This window comes from Schistocerca cancellata, chromosome 1, assembly GCF_023864275.1.
Source record: "Schistocerca cancellata isolate TAMUIC-IGC-003103 chromosome 1, iqSchCanc2.1, whole genome shotgun sequence".
In the NCBI taxonomy this organism is placed as follows: domain Eukaryota; kingdom Metazoa; phylum Arthropoda; class Insecta; order Orthoptera; family Acrididae; genus Schistocerca; species Schistocerca cancellata.
Genome location: NC_064626.1, coordinates 386,952,875 through 386,968,589, shown reverse-complemented (window position 1 = coordinate 386,968,589; position 15,715 = coordinate 386,952,875).

The window sequence follows — 15,715 nt, the reverse complement described above, 5'->3', positions numbered from 1 at the left end:
GGAGATACTAGAAGGTATCAGATAGATTATATAATGGTAAGACAGAGATTTAGGAACCAGGTTTTAAACTGTCAGACATTTCTAGGGGCAGATGTGGACTCTAACCACAGTCTATTGGTTATGAACTGTAGATTAAAACTGAAGAAACTGCAAAAAGGTGGGAATTTAAGGAGATGGGACCTGGATAAACTGACTAAACTAGAGGATGTACAGAGTTTCAGGGAGAGCATAAGGGAACAATTGACAGGAATGGGGGAAAGAAATCCAGTAGGAGAAGAATGGGTAGCTCTGAGGGATGACGTAGAGAAGGCAGCAGAGAATCAAGTAGGTAAAAAGACGAGGGCTAGTAGAAATCCTTGGTTAACAAAACAAATATTGAATTTAATTGATGAAAGGGGAAAATATAAAAATGCAGTAAATGAAGCAGGCAAAAAGGAATACAAACGTCTCAAAAATGAGATCGACAGAAAGTGCAAAATGGCTAAGCAGGGATGGCTAGAGGACAAATGTAAGGATATAGAGGCTTATCTCACCAGGGGCAAGATAGGTACTGCCTACAGGAAAATTAAAGAGACCTTTGAAGAAAAGAGAGCCACTCGTATGAATATCAAGAACTCAGATGGAAACCCAGTTCTAAGGAAAGAAGGGAAAGCAGAAAGGTTGAAGGAGTATATAGAGGAGAGGGTCTATACAAGGGCGATGTACTTCAGGACAATAGTATGGAAATGGAAGAGGATATAGATGCAGATGAAATGGGAAATACGATACTGCGTGAAGAGTTTGACCAGGCACTGAAAGACCTAAGTCGAAACAAGGCCCTGGGAGTAGACAAAGTACCATTAGAACTACTGACGGCCTTGGGAGAGCCAGTCCTGACAAAACTTTACCACCTGGTGAGCAAGATGTATGAGACAGGCGAAATACCCTCAGACTTCAAGAAGCATAATATAATTATTCCAATCCCAAAGACAGCAGGTGTTGACAGATGTGAAAATTACCGAACTATCAGTTTAATAAGTCACGGCTGCAAAATACTAACGCGAATTCTTTACAGACGAATGGAAAAACTGGTAGTAGCCGACCTCGGGGAAGATCAGTTTGGATTCTGTAGAAATATTGGAACACATGAGGCAATACTGACCTTACGACTTATCTTAGAAGAAAGATTAAGGAAAGGAAAATCTACGTTTCTAGCATTTGTAGTCTTAGAGAAAGTTTTTGACAATGTTGACTGGAATATGCACTTTCAGATTCTAAAGGTGTCAGGGGTAAAATACAGGGAGCGAAAGGCTATTTACAATTTGTACTGAAATCCGATGGCAGTTATAAGAGTCGAGGGGCACGAAAGGGAAGCAGTGGTTGGTGAGGGAGTGAGACAGGGTTGTAGCCTCTCCCCGATGTTATTCAATCTGTATATTGAGCAAGCAGTAAAGGAAACAAAAGAAAAATTTGGTGTAGGTATTAAAATCCATGGAGAAGAAATAAAAACTTTGAGGTTCGCCGATGACATTGTAATTCTGTCAGAGACAGCAAAGGACTTGGAAGAGCAGTTGAACGGAGTCGGCAGTGTCTTGAAAGGAGGATATAAGATGAACATTAACAAACGCAAAACAAGGATAGCGGAATGTAGTCGAATTAAGCTGGGTGATGCGGAGGGAATTAGATTAGGAAATGAGACACTTAAAGTAGTAACGGAGTTTTGCTATTTGGGGAGCAAAATAACTGATGATGGTCGAAGTATAGAGGATATAAAATGTAGACTGGCAATGGCAAGGAAAGCGTTTCTGAAGAAGAGAAATTTGTTAATATCGATTATAGATTTAAGTGTCAGGAAGTTGTTTCTGAAAGTATTTGTATGGAGTGTAGCCATGTATGGAAGTGAAGCATGGACGATAAATAGTTTGGACAAGAAGAGATAGAAGCTTTCGAAATGTGGTGATACAGAAGAATGCGGAAGATTAGATGGGCAGATCAAATAACTAATGAGGAGGTATTGAATAGAATTGGGGAGAAGAGGAGTTTGTGGCACAACTTGATAAGAAGAAGGGATCGGTTGGTGGGACATGTTCTGAGGCATCAGGGGATCACAAATTTAGCATTGGAGGGCAGGGTGGAGGGTAAAAATCGTAGAGGGAGACCAAGAGATGAATACACTAAGCAGATTCAGAAGGATGTAGGTTGCAGTAAGTACTGGGAGATGAAGAAGCTTGCACAGGAAAGAGTAGCATGGAGAGCTGTATCAAACCAGTCTCAGGACTGAAGACCACAACAACAACAATGTAGCTGATATATCTATCAGTCCGGTTAGAAACGTGGTTTTCTGGTGCATCATATGATTTAACCTTTGCCTGAAAGCCATGTTAAGACCGAAAGGCTGCATCAAAGATAATCTACGTGTATCACACTGAAATACAGAAAACATTGGCCAGTTTCAACCCTCGCGTTCCAACAATGCTGCGGAAGTAAAATACCCTCTACGGAGTGACAGGCACAACCGCTCAAGGAAATTTAAGAAATAAGAATACTGTCGGCAATGTAATGTTATCATAAACTATTTTATGTGGTACTAATATAGGACTCTGTACAAATATGAATATGTGTATACTAGATCATCTATAGGTTTTGATGAGTAAGTTTTTAAATATGAAAATAAGTTAAAGATACGGCTGTATCTTCTCATTACAGTGACTGTGAATCTTAAATTTTGTGCACTGCCAAGGGACGGCAGACCTTAGTTTTTGACATGAAATTTCACCTTGAAACGTCTAACCATTCCTGCGAAAAAGAGATACTGACAGACGGACAATAAAGTTATCCGCTTAGGGTTCCGTTTTTACAGACTGAATACGGAACCTTGAAAATGAGAATGCAAGTGCTGCCCAGTGCATTACGAAAGGGGAAATTCGAAGTGACTTCTAAGAAACTAGAGCATTAAATTAATTCCAGTGAATGAAAATACGGAACTGAACAGCATAAATATATGAAAGTTGGGCACTAAAGTTAATCACGTCGAGCTGTTCAACTATCTCGGAGTTAGTTCTACAGCTAAACGTAACAGATGCTTAATACAAGCGAACAGAAGAATAGTAATGTCGAAGCAAGCACTCCTCGTTAAGACATTCCAGCAATGTATCAAATCAAAGAGGAAATACGTAAATTCAACGCAAAAAACAAGTGTATGGGATTTTACATCTCTATGAACCGTGACGAATCAAGCAGAGAACTGTCGGGAAGTAGCAATAATTTACACATACATGCAGTGAACAGATAATTCCCTGATATGAATAGAAACAATGGAATATCTGAAAGTTTTACAAGAAGAAAAGGAATGCATATAGTCAAAACTAAAAGAATGAAGTTGCAATTCATTCAGTACATTTTTAGACGCGGCACAGGCTAATAGGTACGAGGGCTGTAACGCCGGAAATGCATATCCTCCCATTTCCATCTGCTGCACTATAATTTTTTTTCCTTATTTTGTTACCTGAAGATATGACATTTCTGTGTCTTTATATATTGTAATTGTTTTAATGTTTGTATATATATATATATATATATATATATATATATATATATATATGCATTTATGTTGATTTGTTTTGTGAATATTATTTGTATTTATACGCTGGGTCTGGCCTAGGGAAAACTATGCTATCGACCGAATACATCGAGAACAAAAGTGTTTAGGATCTTTGGTAGTGTTAACTCTACCGTGTGGAGCGCGGGCAGAGCAGAGAGAGTCTGGCTGGAGGAGGGCAGTGGAGCAGGTGTGTTGGGTGACGCTCCCGCGAGTTGCCGCGCTTTCGGGGTTTGGCGGCATGTAATTGCGCTCGAATTGCTATGATAATTTCTGACACGGTGTCGCGGACGGGAAGCATTAGCTGGCGCACATCAAGAGCCCGTTTCGCCTGGTGACCGTGTCGAGAAGAAGGCGCGCCAACATCCAGCTTCTGCAACAGCGACGGCCGACAATGAGTGACTGTCGCCACCTCCTCGATCGACGGCTTCAAACCTTCAATCAACCAACAAGGAAGACTGGAAGTACGTAAAGTTTTAGAACTGTATGGCAGACCTCAGCTTTTCAAACTGATCCATTTTCAAATCACAAAATTACAGCAACGTAGCATGAACCTTTGTTGCTCATTGACCCAATTGCATTACCAAGCAGGGTCCCTTCCTTTTCCGGAATGAACCCGAGTGTCGTTGAAATTCAAACGCCAGCATTAAAGCAATATTATTCTATTTCACTGCTATAATTTCAAAGTTCAGCTAAAGTATTCATAGCTGGCTACAATATTTAGATTACACAAGCACAAATTAAGAGTGCGAGTTTTGTTACCGTATTTTGGCTTACCTGTGACTGCAGCTCAGCTTGGTACGTACTAAATTTTACTACTGTTAATTGTTCAGAATCATTTAATTCAAGTTCAAAGTTAAATCTCTTATTTCTAAATTGCGTAGATTCAAGTAGCTTTTGAAATGATTGTTGAGGTAGTCCAAGACTAACCGTATTTTACTGAATTTCGATGTGCTTCAGAAAGAAAGCTCACTATTAACTTCAGTCACTAAATTAACTTTCGATTTTCCAGTTTTATTAATTATTTTGCTAAATTAAGTCAGAGTGTAGCGAAATTTATTACTTCTGACAAACTTTCAGTTTTCACACTACACGTGTCAACCTTCAGTTGCCAAGCTTCTAGTGCTAATTATTTGTGTAATAACCTTTCTTTTCCAGTTACTATAGTAATTGTCCTTAGGACTGGCGACCGTAATTTCCCCCAAATCTCAAATATCTAATTACCGCTAGTTAATTGTTAACGTAACGGCCGCACATTTACTTTCTTTATTAACTTTACCCCTTTTCAAAATTAATTTCCACCAGTTTCATTTGCATTTTTCCTTTCATTTAGATGTAACCCTTTCCTCCCTCTTTACCGACAAATTAACTTCGGTGACGATTGCTTTTCCCAAATTTCCATTAGGTACATGTGGTTTAATTTTTCACTGTCATTAAGGTCGATAAGTGAGGGGGAGGTTACATGTGGCGACCGTGACAGGACGTTGTTCGGATTTGAGGTTGTTCTGGACACGAATTTTGCATTGTGCAAATCTGGTAACAAAGTGCTGGTTACGAAATGGTCGATACGTCAGCGAGAATATTAGTGTGAGGAATCCTAATTAGATTTGAGATTTGGCATTTATATTGATAATTATTAAAATGAGTGAAGGCAACAATTACCAAAATTTGGTAGAATTGGATACGGAACAATCGGTCGAACAGTGGGAAACGCGGACCGCGGAACCCATTGTTCAGGGGCAGGCGGCTAGCATGAAAGACGCGACCACCGAAACGCAACAAAGAGCAGAAATGGAATTCCAAACTTTAGAAAATGTTTCGGAATCGGAAGTGAAAATCAAATGTGAATCCCTTGATGACGAATATGGGGGACAATTAAAGAGGAAGCCGCTACGGAAGTAAAACCGGTAGTTTCCGGGAATTTAACTGATTTATTGAATGTTTTGATTAACGACATCACGAGTCAGTCTGAAAAAATTCAACGGAAGCTAGACAATCAGAAGAAAGCTATTAATGTTGTTAACAACAATGTTGGAGTTGTTAACACAAAAGTTGATAAAATCAAAGAAGATATTGTTGTGATTAACACCGAAATCGGTAATCTTAAACAGGAAGTGATAGGAGTTCAGGCGGAAGTTGCGAGCATAAATCCTCGTTTTTATTCCGAAATTAGCAGAATCGAGAAAAGTGTAGGAGAAGCAGTTGCTCCGATCATCGAGAATAAGGTGACGGAACAAATTCAATTAGTGAAAAAAGAGGATCAAAATAAGGTGGAAACTTTAAAGGCTATAGTATCCGAAGTAGATACCAAAGTGACAAAGCAGGTTAATACCTGCGAAGAAAAAAAAAGGGAAGTAGAAACTCTTGCGACAACCACTTGCCAAGTAATTATGAGAGTGTCGGAATTAGAAAAGAAACTTGACGAAAAACAGAGCTATGTGCCAATCTGTGCACATAGTTCGGAATTGTTGACGAAAGAGGAGCGGTTCGACCCCTTGAAAAAAGGCGGTATACACCCGACGGATTTCATTAAAAATTGTGAAAGAGTTTTACCCAGATCATGGACTAATGAGAGAAAAATTAATGCGGTTATTGATATATTGGCTGGTGATGCCAAGCGTTGGGGCTTAAACCTCAACATTACCTACCTGACTTTTGAGGAGTTTAAAAATTTGTTTCTGGCTGAATACTGGTCAGAGCAAAAACAGCAAAGTGTCTGGCGCGAATTTGTCGTATCGAGGCCTTTCGATGCGAATTCGCGCGGCTCGATGAAGGAGTTTTGTGAGGGCTGGATCCGCAAGTTGGAATATTTGCGTGATCGCCGCACGGAATCCGAAATAGTCTGGGAACTTTACAAGAGCTTCCAGATGATACAAAACGCTACATAGGAAGCAATTACAGGACAATCAATGATTTCCTGGAAAGAGTTGAGGACGAGGACAATTGGCGCAATAATCGCGATAGTGGTAGAGGCTGTGGTAACAACAACGGGTACCACAGCAACCACAACAACGATAACCATGGGAATAATGCATACCGCAACCATGGCAGCAATAACAATAATGGTTCGGACCGTAATAACAATCGGTACAATGCAAATAATAACAGGAATGACGGAAACCAGTATCGTACTAACGTGATACGGGCTTCACAGGATAGTAATAACGCCAGAGGGTGCGATAAGCAGCCTCAGCAGCGTCCGGGGAGCAGATCTGCTGGGACGAGACAGGGAAACCATTAGCCCCGCCGGTGAGGGGCCCACCGGGCGTGGAGAAATTTTGGAGGCCCAATAACAGGAGAAAACCCAGTGTCGTCGTTATGAAAATTCCGTATGGAATATTCAACGGCGGTAGAGTGTGACAGTGTTAGGAGAAAGGAGTGCGCCCACAAGTAGTAGATCAGCTGTAGACACGGCGGTAGAAAATACATTCACTGTCAGTGAGAACAATTTAAGTAGTGTTCCGGAAAACGATTATAAAGTGGCAGCTGTAACACCCACAGCGGAAATGGAGATTGAGTTTAAGAATGATTCGCAATTGTTGAGAGAAGATCAGATGTCGGATAACACACGTCCGTCATCGAGCGAGGGGATGCAGAGAGGGATGCGGTCTGGTTAAGGCAGTTCGGTCGCTTATACGACGAACTAAGAGATTGTAGGGGCCTGTACGGGAGAAGTGTTTACGGGGAGCGCGGGCAGGATTTGCCGCGTCTCGTCCCACAGGAAGATAGTATTTGTGAAGTGATAGAAATTTCTGGCCCTAACCGGCAGACTTTACTAGAAATAGTTGATGTTAATGGGGAGCACGAGCAAGATTCGTCGTGTTTCGTCGCGCAGGAGTTGGATGTTGAAGTAGTAATGGAAAGTTCTGGCCCTAACCGGCAGACTTTACCGAAAGTTATAATGGTAGAAGTTGCCGACCCATCCGATGCCAGCCTCCAGTTTAAACATTGCGAGAGTATTAAGGAGGAAGATTACGAAAATTTTAGTGATAGCCGGACACGATTGGTAGAAAAGCACATAGATTACAGCGTCTGTTAGGTTAGAGCTGACATTATATGGTCAGACGATAGCAGTGTGGGTTGCGCAGATCTAGAGGAAGTAATTGCAGATACTACTGGGCACATTCCTCCAGGTAGATTGGCAGATGAGATCAATCTGACCAAAGAGGAATCAACGAAGGTGACAATTAATGAATTGATAGCAAAGCAACACTCACTAGTTGACGAGTTACAGGAAAAGGTTTCGGTATTGGAGGCGAAGCTACAGACTAAGCCTCAGGACAAACGTGTTGAAATTAAAACTGTATGTGAACAGAGGATGAAAAGGCCGCCAGATAAGCCGGATTTAGGATCAAAGCCGGATGGTTTTTCTTGGAACAGACGAGGATTTACTGTGGGATAATAAAGAAACAGTCGAGGACAAGTGTAGACAGATAGTAGTGTCTGTTAATATGCACGACCTACAACTAAACGTGTTGATTGACACCGGTGTAGAATTGAGTGCTGTATCTGGGAAAATATTTGAGTTACTGAAAGACAGACCTGGCATCGTAGTTATGCCAGTAACAGGAGTGAAAATTATCGGTGCTACTGGGAAGGCCAGTAAACCGCTCACAAAACAGATTTTTGTCAACTTCGAGATATGTGGGGCACGATTTGAACAAGAGTTTGTCGTAGTGCCAGACTTAACTACGGAAGTGATTATCGGGTTAGATTGGCTATTAAAGTACCGTGCAGTGATTAATTGCGAAAGTAAAACTTTGAGATGTACGTCACAAGATAAAACAATAGTAGTTAGTTTTGACGAGTCAGGAGACGGTGTGCACAGGCAATACCGGCCTATACACATTGTTAACTGGCCGGATGACATTGACGTCGGCATGAATTTGAACTACGGTAACGTGAGGAATCTCCGCATTGACAATAGTGTAGAAAGTGAATTGGAAAGGATTGTAGACGGTGTGTCAAACGTAACACACGAACAAAGACGAGGCCGAATTTGCCGTTCCTATTGCCATCACAACCATAGGGCATGGGGCAGATATGTAGCAGAATTTGATACAATTGTGAACACCTTGAGACATGAATCTACGGGATTTTCTCCAGAGGAAATCCTGTTAGATGGCAGAAGTAAAAATTTAGTGGAAGAGATCGTCAAATTCCCTCCACGGATTGACATTAGTATTGGTGTGAAAAAAGATCGTTTGCAAGAAATAATGAAGCTAAAAGCCGATGCTCGCATACGTCGTCATGACGCTAAAGCGCGTTTTGCTAAGTTTGCAATCGGAGACTTAGTACTTGTAAAAGCTCACGAGAAATCGAGCGAGATAGACAATGAAATCTCTAAATTTAAGTTTCTTTATAATGGACCATATAAAGTCATTGGTATACCTCACACAAATGCTTATTGCTTAGAGTATCCAAGCTCTGGAAAGCTATTAGGTATACAGAACATTGTAGACCTGAAATTGTACCAACCTAGGATTGATTAATACCACAGAATGGGTAATTTGTACAGTATGTAAATACAGAGTGTAAGATTTAAACGATTTGCTAGATTGCCATGCTTTTGCCCGACCAAGAGGACATTAAAGAAGTTGTAATTAATAAGTAATTAATTTTTACTAAATGATTTAAGAGAGAGTGATTATTTATCAATTGAAAAATCCAAGCTGCTAGTTTAAGTTTCCAGCTGAGTCGCAGTAGATTAAGCAATGTAAATATGATTTTGTAACTAGCTGTAAGATTTCATGAATATGTGTTTTACTAGTCATTGCCGATGTACTTAGACGCTGTTTTAAGTTTCAGGCTAGTACATGCGTGTGATTTTTCACTGTCATTAAGGTCGATAAGTGAGGGAGGGGTTACAGGGCGACAGGGGAAACAACTTCAGGGTGATCATGACCAGAAGACAATGCAACAACAATTTTGGGAATATCAAGAGAATACCAAACAATGGAGTAGAATGGCTGCTTTGGAGGGTTGTCATCTTTAGGGAATGAATGGATGAATATTTGAAAGCTAAAAATATATTATTACCCTATTTGCCGTTGATACCACAAGAAACTTATGTCTCCTTGAGGCACAGCGTCTCAACGCTTAGCTTCATATTATATTCCAGAATATTAACATAGGCCTCTCAGTTCCGAGCACCCTGAGCTCTTCACAGCGGCCCTGTTCTCTGATCCGAGATATAAACCCAAACGCCAACATAACAGCTTCCACTTCTCTCTCTGTAGGGGCCATACCTCGGACTGAAGCGCTCTCCTCGTGGCTGTTACTACTAGTAATATCAAAACTGTTAACCTTTTAATAATGCCCTCTCTCAAATTCAACAAAACCATTTATTTAAAAAATGTGGTATCAAACCCGTGTAACTATAAAAGGCAGAAAGTATATATAACGAGTGTACTGCGAAACAATAACGTTAAGTTAGAGTGAACTAAAACGCCTATATTTAAGATACGATATACGATCAGTTGATTTCTAACTGATCTTAATTTGGGCATTGTTCACGGAAGAAAGTATTTTGTCATCAGAAAATACGACTCTGCTCCAGTCAAAGCCAATACATTCTTCTGCAAACCCCGTGTGGTCTGTGGTCTGACAAGGTCAAACGTTGCTTTATAGAAGCTCCTCGTTATTAAAGACCGTGATCTTTCCATCTCTTCCTGCCGGCGGCTGTGGCCGAGCGGTTCTAGGCGTTCAGTCTGGAACTGCGCGACCGCTACGGTCGCAGGTTCGACTCCTGCCTCGGGCATGGATGTGTGTGATGTCAAAATGGTTCAAATGGTTCAAATGGCTCTGAGCGCTATGGGACTTAACATCTGAGGTCATCAGTCCCCTAAAACTTAGAACTACTTAAGCCTAACTAACCTAAGGACATCACACACATCCATGCCCCAGGCAGGATTCGAACCAGCGACCGTAGTGGTCGCGCGGTTCCAGACTGAAGCGCCTAGAACCACTCGGCCACACCGGCAGGCTGTGATGTCATTAGGATAGTTAGGTTTAAGTAGTGCTAAGTTATAGGGGACTGATGACCTCAGATGTTAAGTCCCATGGTGCTCAGAGTTATTTGAACCATTTGATCTCTTCCTCACAGTACTTGCACTACCAGGAAACAGAGAATTCTCTCCCAGTTGACAGCAACCGAAGAATAGATTGCTGTATATGCTGTCTAACAGTCATTGGTCATCTCTATCATTGGACATAACGATTGTGTGTGCGCGAGCTTTTGTGTTGGTGTGTTTTTGGATTTACAAGAAAAAAATGGCTCTGAGCACTATGGGACTTAAGCTTCTGAGGTCATCAGTCCATCAGTCCTCTAGAACTTAGAACTACTCAAACCTAACTAACCTAAGGACAGCACACACATCCATGCCCGAGGCAGGATTCGAACCTGCGACCGTAGCGGTCGCGCGGTTCCAGACTGTAGTGCCTAGAACCACTCGGCCACCTCTGCCGGCGATTTACAAGACAAGCGGTAATAAAAATTGCATTAAGTACCAGTGTGCTGTATTGCGACAAGTTTTAAAATTAATTTTTACTTAACCTTTTTCGTTCATATTAAGTTAAATTCTTGGGGGATGTTTTACGTGTGTATTTATACGCTGTCCACTCTTGAGGTCATGACTTGGAACAGATGCACTGGTAGACACTGCCCAATGTGTTTATGCCGGCTGGCTGACGTACACTGCAGTAGATTCTAAGAGATAAACAGAAAGATATCAACGTGGTTCCGTATGTAGTGTGCGTTCTTCGTGTAGCCAAATTAAAACTCTAGTCGCATATCGGACGGAGCAAATGGAGGCAATATCATCTCATTAGCCACCAGAAAATTAACCAGTTATAGTGTCCACTCTCTTTTGACTCACAAGAAGAAAAGAACCTTTTCACACAGTAAAATCAATAAACACCAAAATTTAACCAATAAACAAAGAGAACTAAGGAACTTTTCTCCACCTGAAGATAACACACGAAGAAATGTTTATATGTTCAAATTTGTGTGAATTCCTAAGGTACCAAACCGTTGAGGTCATTGGTACCTAGAATTACACACTACAACTAACTTAAACTAACTTATGCTAAAAGCAACACACACATCCATGCCCAAGGGAGGACTCAAACCTTTGGTGGGAGGGGCCGCGCAATCCGTGACTTGACACCTCAAACCACGCGGCCACTTCGCGCGGCAGTTCGCAAGGAAATACTTTTTCTGGGAAGCATACAATTCATTTCTTCTCCTCGTATCATAGCATTTGTTTTAATATGAAATGAGAAAATAAATCTTTTAGGATACTGAAGCGTACTATTGGCCAGCCGGTGTGCCGAGCGGTTCTAGGCGCTTCAGTCTGGAACCGCGTGACCGCTACGGTCGCAGGTTCGAATCCTGCCTCGGGAATGTATGTGTGTGATGTCCTTAGGTTAGTTAGGTTTAAGTAGTTCTAAGTCTAGGGGACTGCTGACCTCAGTTGGTACGTCCCCTAGTGCTCAGAGCCATTTGAACCATTTTTGAAGCGAGCGCACTATTCTTATCAACAATCTCTTTCCTTTCACGCATTACTGCCGCTAGCCACATTCTTACTCGGGACTTGCGGGCACCAAGTTCTGCAGCAGAATCTGCCTTACTATTTACGGCATTGGGAACATGTGGAAAAGGAGTGTAGCCCCTATAGCGGTAAAGCTCTTTGTGTATGTCTGCGCCGGCCGCGGTGGTCTAGCGGTTCTGGCGCTGCAGTCCGGAACCGCGGGACTGCTACGGTCGCAGGTTCTAATCCTGCCTCGGGCATGGGTGTGTGTGATGTCCTTAGGTTAGTTAGGTTTAAGTAGTTCTAAGTTCTAGGGGACTTATGACCTAAGATGATGAGTCCCATAGTGCTCAGAGCCATTTGAACCAGTTTTTGTATGTCTGCATTCAGCACTGCCTCACAGCTGCAAAAACCCTTTACAGAAGTGACGCGGCAGGGGACACCATTATCAGAGCATTCCATAAATCTTCAGTAAGTCGTCAGCAGAGGGACTGAAGGCAAAATAACTCCGCTTTTCAATTCATATTCAGCCCATAATGGAGTATTACTTAAGGTATTTCCGTGTTTCAGCAATTACACTTTCATAATTCCAATACGAATATTTTGATGGCCAAAAGGAACGATAAGTGTGTGGAACCGTCAGGCATTAATTAAGTTCAAACTGCTAGAACGAAAGGGGCACACTGCAAATGGAAATTCTCATTCAAAAAGCGCTTATCGCTTTTTTTGGCAAAGCATCGACAGCAATTATATCGTAAATATCACGACCAGATGATAGTAACAACTGTATGCTCAGAAATGTATGGGCTCTCAGAGAATGTGGTGGTGGTACACCTGTTCTGAATTGCATTAGTGTTTGTGCGCTTAACCTAACGCTGCCTACCTAAGTAAAGATGGCGTGGTAGCGTTGTCGCTTCTTATGACCAACAACTCTGATTAAGCTCTTCCTAAATCAACCTGTTCCGAAAGGTAGCATACTATTGCATGCCACCCTTGTTTAGGGCGTTAAAACAGGTAAAATTTTCAAATTCCCAGAGCGAAGATGTCTCGCTACATTACGGCAATGTTGACACGAGGCGGCCACAATGAAAACATGTCAGCACAGAGACTGGGTCAGGGCAAAACGCATCGGCGTTTGTGGCGAGCCAGGCAGCAAACTTCAGCAGAACATAGTGGGTCAGAGCAACCAAACAGGGTCACGTCACCACCGTTTTGTGACGAAAGAAAGGCTAAGGCGAATGTAACAAACGAAACCAAGAGCATTTATGAACCAGTCCTATACTATAGCAAACTCATTAAGCAAGCACTGCAGAAGGAAAACCGCTGGTACCTTCGTAATAGCAAGTCCTATGTGGTCATGACGAAAGACGTGGACTAAACATTAGCTAGTACTTCGCTCCGTAAATAACCCAGCAGATTACCTCACGAAACAGTCAAAATCAAATGGCTCCAAGCACTGTGGGACTTAACATCTGATGTCATCAGTCCCCTAGTCTTAGAACTATTTAAACCTAACTAACCTAAGGATAGCACACACATCCATGCCCGAGGCAGGATTTGAACCTGCGACTGTAGCAGCAGTGCGGTTCCGGACTGAAGTGCCTTCAGCGACGAAGCGCCTAGAACTCCTCGGACACAACGGCCGGCACAAAGCAGTCGGTCAGACGGATAAATAGCATGTATGAGGTTCGCATTAGATTCACTGATTGCCAGGACACCAGCGCTCCCGGCATTCCGGCGGACTGAATAGGGCCTACGTGGACGGCAGGCCAATATCGTATAACTTCATGGCTACACGGCAATCGTCATCGCGGTACGACGGATGACGAAGAGGGGTAGTGAGTGGGACGGAAGAGAGCATCCCTCAAGTCTGCGTGTGTAACTTCAATATAAGCGTCACCGTCGGGGTACAGTCGAAGCCACCACAAGCGGCGAACTGCTGTGCACCAGCTGGCTGGAACGAAGTATGTAGTGTCAGCTGGCTTGAGCGGGCTGAAGACCGCTTATGACGCCATTCCTCAGTAGGTACTGATAGAGGATACCAAACGTGAGTCAAGACGCTATCTGTATTTTTCTGGAAATAAATAACTAATTCTGAATCTTCTTTCATTGTGCCTAACAGCGACGAAGGGCGACACATTTCGTTAAGGGATCATTCAGTAAGCACGAAAGCATACAGAGATGATCAGCCAACTCCGGAGCAAACACTGCAAGAGAGGCGTTCTACACCACGTTATGGTTTACTGTTGAAGTTACGAGAGCATACGATCCTAGAAGGATCAAGAAGTACAGTGCTTCGTCGAACGTATATCTCGCGGAAAGATCATAAAGATAAAATCAGAGAGATTCGAGCCCACACGGAAGCTTACGGGCAACCGTTTTTCGAGTGAACTATTCCGACTTGAAGAAGAAAGGGGGAAGTGAAGTGGTACACAAAGTAGTCTCTGCCACACACTGCAAGGCAGCTTACGGAGTAGAGATGAAGGCGTAGATGGAAGCGACGCTCAGATTCTTTTGTACAGAACTGACGCCAAACCTCAACGACTGGTCCGAGAAGCGAGACATTTTGCATGATCATTTATTTTTTACGTAGGCTAACCAGTTTTTTCATTGAACTCTCTAGGGGGTGATATGGATATTAATATAGTTTCAAAGGATGCGACATAGTAAAACACAGGGTGGTCCATTGATAGTGACCGGGCCAAATATCTCACGAAATAAGCAACAAACGAAAAAACTACAAAGAACGAAACTCGTCTAGCTTGAAGGGGGAAACCAGACGGCGCTATGATTGACCCGCTAGATGGCGCTGCCATAGGTCAAACGGATATCAACTGCGTTTCTTTTTAAATAGGAACCCCCATTTTTTATTACATATTCGTGTAGTACGAAAATAAATATGAATGTTTTAGTTGGACCACTTTCTTAGCTTTGTGATAGATGGCGCTGTAATACTCACAAACGTGTAAGTACGCGGTATCACGTAACACTCCGTCAGTGCGGACGGTATTTGCTTCGTGATACATTACTCATGTTAAAATGGACCGTTTACCAATTGCGGAAAAGGTCAATAACGTGTTGATATATGGCTATTGTGATCAAAATGCCCAACGGGCGTGTGCCACGTATGCTGCTCGATATCCTGGACGACATCATCCAAATGTCCTGGCCGTTCGCTGGATAGTTACGTTATTTAAAGAAACAGGAAGTGTTCAGCCACATGTGAAATGTCAGCCACGACCTGCAACAAATGATGATGCCCAAGTAGGTGTTTTTGCTGCTGTCGCGGGTAATCCGCACATCATCAGCAGATAAATTGCGCGAGAATCGGGAATCTCAAAAACCTCGGTGTTCAGAATGCTACATCAACATCGATTGCACCCGTACCATAACTCTATGCACCAGGAAATGCATGGCGACGACTCTGAACTTCGTGTACAGTTCTGACACTTGGCACAAGAGAAATTACGGGACGAAGAAGCGTCATTCACCAACAGCGATAGCGTAAACCGCCATAATATGCACTACTGGGCAACGGAAAATCCACGATGGCTGCGACAAGCGGAACATCAGCGACCTTGGCGGGTTAATATATGGTGCGGCATTA